Below are 4,439 nucleotides of genomic sequence, written 5' to 3' on the forward strand. Positions count from 1 at the left end.
AATGCAACGGTTTCCCCTTTGGAAAAGTTAGAGCTATTGGCATTGTAAATGACAACATTTTTATTTATGTGTTGGATTTGACAACATACATAAATGGCATTGTCATTTACAAAGCCAATAGCATAATCTCTCGCTCTGCACTCCCACTGCACTGTACACGATTAACTAACATGAGCTTGCTCATGTTAGTTAATGTTGGAAAAATCTTTTCACTAAACAAAGGCAAACTGATTGGCTTTGTCAATAGGTCTTTGAAAGTGAAAGGTACTCGAGTTGGTGACACAATATAGTCTCAATTTAACATCAAAATTAACTCGATCATTTACTGTGCGTGGGTGATTAAAAAGATTTCATGATTTAAACCAACAAATGTATAATTCTTGCGTCTAGTGCGAGTATTTCCATAAGCCCAATGCCCAGCAATCGCTGCCTAAATTAATTTGTGAGTCGATTAGAACATCTGCAGTCACCCAGCAGTTAAAGTGCATATGGTGCAGTGCAAACTTGTAATTTATTGAGGCGTAGGAAGGGCCCATTTCGAAACTGAGCAAAGCATCTAGAATGGACGCTTCTAGTGCAGATGGTGACGTCAGTAAAATGCAGCTAGTTATAATCCAGCCGTAGGTCAAAATCACTTCTTGGGCCACTACTTTTAAATTATTTACAGTCGTTTAAGTGCATATGGTGTTGTGCACACTTAGAACGTATTAAGCAATAAAATACCCCATTATCTAAGACATGTCGGTGCCTATGAAACAGACGCTTTTTATACAGATAGCAGCATCACCCCTACTTGTGCCCACTTAAACCTAATTGCTGCCATAGGCAACACGGATCAAGTGCAAGTAGAATTTAAGATCAAAATCGTTTATTTATGTCCGAGGGAGAATTATCGTGTACCGCACAATTTTTATAGAAACAGCGTGAATTTGATATAATTCGTGAGGTTTTTAGTTAATTCGTTTTCTATAGATTGCCTGGAAAAAAAGTAAGGCACTGCTGAGATTCGAACTCAGGATCTCCTGTTTACTAGACAGGCGCTTTAACCAACTAAGCCAAGGCGCCACCTGTGCAAGCCAGCATTTCCACTCTAGCCTCTTTCTGTTTAGAACTGTCCGGTGCTGCATTTTCAGTTCTTGAAAGTTTTCATATTTTTCACCTGTTCCCAACAAGAAGATGGAGAGGAAAACCTGATACAGGAATGGAAAAACGACAATACTCATGAAAAGTTTATGTCGGTACAGATTCATATTCATATTCATTAGTAATATTTTGAAGCATGAACACCATGCACTGGACACCATGCACTGGCAGACGAAGTGCTTGACATAGAGAAAGGTACAAATGTAATAGAAAGGGAAATACTATAAAGGTCACTAATACGTACGAGCCACGTATATGAATGTCTACGTAACCTCTCGTGGCCAACAGACGCCCCCCCCCCCCCCCCCTGTGCTGTACAGAGATCACTACATACCACATGCTCTATCTGCAAAGCCCCAGTGAATGCACAAAGATACGAAAGTGTTTTGGGTGTTTTATTCGATACTTTGTCTTCGTCTCCTAAAAATGAAATTGACAGGAATTTTTTTACAGTTTTACATAGCGTGAACTCGTCCCGAAGGCATTAGAGCGCTTAACTTGAGTACCAGTTGCCTTGCAGGCGTCACTTTCTCACCAAAGAATACGTTTCAGTTTTCCCTGTACAGCCGAGGAACCCGCCAGTCTTGGAAATAAAGGTGGGATCTAGAAGTGCAGAATGAGAGCCCCATTAAAACACTAGCGAGGCTGGTGGTAACGATTGAAGCATCCACGGTGCACCAATTACAATCATTGTTAAACACCAGGCACCACATCACACGGTTATTTACCAGCATAAACAACGGTCCTCACTTTAGCGTGCCACTTTAAACCGTCCTGCACTGTGCATAGCTTTTTTTTTATGTAGATACATACAAAAGACAAGCACCTACGGGCACACGGACAGCGGGAGGGGGGGGGGGGCGGGAAGACGACCAGCGGGAGGGGGGCAGAACGGGCACATGGACAGCGGGAGGGGGGGCAGGAACGGGCACACGGACAGCGGGAGGGGGAGCGGGAACGGACAGCGGGACATCGCAACCCACCCCTGAAAACGGCACTTACAAAATGGCGAAAAGAAAGCTTAAAAAAAAAAAAAGTCAGGTCCTGGACCGCCAGCTAATCACAGCTGCCCAGGGAATGACTTCACGGGGTGTCCCGGGCCGGCAGCCAATCACAGCACGGCCCAGGCAACAAGGTGCGGGACTTAAAAAAAGACACGGAAACGCCCCCGAATCGTGTTTTCACGGGGAAAGCGTGATTGACAGCCAATCTCTTCCAATGACTAGCCTCCATTTATGAAGCTAGCCAATGGATGACAGAGGCGGGACTAAGCCCCACAGTGTAGGATCATAAGATTTCGCCCTGGGCGAAGCACCTGCTTCGCATGTGCTACGGCCAGGTCGAAACCTAAACAAGAAAGGAACAACATAGGGCAAGCTGAATACATATTTCCATTTTACCTCCACTGCAAACTACTCATAGATTACAAGTATAGAAAATGACAGTAAGTATGACAGATAGACTTGTAAGCATCCCTCCTACCCAGTGCACACAACTCCTTTGATCGCAAATAACTCAATAGCGGCTCCCATATTTTCTTCAGTCTTGACATCATCTGCAATTCCTCAGCATATAGGTTGAGAGTCTCTTTATAGTACACTAAGTCTTTCACCCATTGATCCGGCATAGGGGCAGTCTTGCTTTCCCAGTTCATCGCCACCCACCTCGAGACCTTAAAAACACACATATGGTGTACATTGCACGTTTGCATTGACCATGGTCTGTATTCTGTTGATCACCTCCTCCCAAAAATCATGTACTCGCCGTCACTCCCACGGCAAGTGCAAAAAATCTACCCCTTGCAAACAACATCGTGTACATGCATCGCATTCCGTAATACCATATTTGTGCAGCCTAACTGGCGTATAGTATACCTGGTGAAGATTTTTTAAATGAACGATGCGTTGGTTACCATTTGGCGTCAACACTTCTGTGGCTCGACAGCTGAACTCCCAATCTTTCTTTGTGAACTTTGGTTGAAGATTCTCATTCCAACGATTTAGACTACCGGATGTGTTTGTGTTGCGTGGGGCTGACCAGTAGTGTCTGTAATGATTGCAGTGTCGGCGGCTCGTCAGGGAAGGAGTAATAGAGTTCCTGCACGGCCGCACATAGCCTATGAAATGTGAACATATACAGAGGCGTCTCATTTTGTATATACTTGAGCTCCTCTGTCTTGAGAAAATTACCATCAGGATAAAGATCCTGCATTTTTTCTATACCCGCTAGTGTTAGAGATCGCATAGCCCCTGCTCCCTGTGTGACCAAGAGTGCCGCCTGGTGTGCTATTGGGAGCATAGGGGCATATAACAGAAGCTTCACTGCCAACTGCTCTATATCCTGCCAGGCTGCAACAGTGCAGTCTATAGTGTTAATTTCATTTTTAGGTGTCACCCTTTTGATATGTGATATAATGCTGAGCAGTGGGATGGGATGGGCGTCCCCATCTTCTACTGCTACGTGCAATATAAATGCATGGGAATTATACCTGTAGGGTGCATATTGCATGGGCTCAGCATACACCGACGATACCCAGCTCATCCTCTCTCTCATGAAGAACCACGAAGACACCAGACTCTGCTTCCAGGAAGGAATGAAAGACGTCACAGCCTGGATGAAAAATAGCTGCCTGAAGCTCAACTCGGATAAGACCGGAGTCCTCATCCTCGGACCCTCCACCTCTGCCTGGGACAACACCTGATGACCCACCCACCCCTACAGATCATCCACAGGACCTCGGCATCATCCTCGACTCCTCCCTCACCATGACCCGCCAGATCAACTCCGTCGCCTCCACCAGTTTCAACTGCCTTTGCATCCTCCACAAGACCTTCAAATGGATACCCCCCGAATGCCGAAAGACCGTCACTCATGCACTCATAACCAGCAGACTGGACTACGGCAACGCCCTCTATGCTGGAATCAACAAAACTCTCCTGCACAAGCTCCAAACCATACAGAACGCACAGCCAGACTCGTCCTCAGTACCCAATGGCACGAACACATGACCCAACACCTACAAGACCTTCACTGGCTCCCTGTTGAGAAGAGAGTAACCTTCAAACTACTCACCCATGCCTACAAATCCCTCCACAACATTGGACCCAAATATCTCAACGAGAGAGTCTCCTTCCATGCACCCAAATGCAACCTCCTCTCTGCCGACCTCGCCCTGGCAGACAACCCCCGCATCCGCAGAAACAGAGCAGGGTAAGAGCCTTCCCCTACATTGCAGCCAAGACCTGGAACAAACTCCCAGCTAACATCCGACACTCCCTACCTTGGACACTTTCAGG

The 4,439-nt window shown here is 46.1% G+C and overlaps 1 non-coding gene across 1 annotated transcript; it reads right to left on the bottom strand.

The window, feature by feature from the left end:
- Positions 1 to 991: 991 nt before the first annotated feature.
- On the bottom strand, positions 992 to 1,065 carry TRNAT-AGU (transfer RNA threonine (anticodon AGU)). The gene has a single exon. It is a non-coding gene; the product is annotated as a tRNA-Thr (tRNA).
- Between the last annotated feature and the right edge of the window lie 3,374 nt (positions 1,066 to 4,439).

This window comes from Lissotriton vulgaris, chromosome 4_1 (assembly GCF_964263255.1).
Source record: "Lissotriton vulgaris chromosome 4_1, aLisVul1.2, whole genome shotgun sequence".
NCBI lineage: Eukaryota > Metazoa > Chordata > Amphibia > Caudata > Salamandridae > Lissotriton > Lissotriton vulgaris.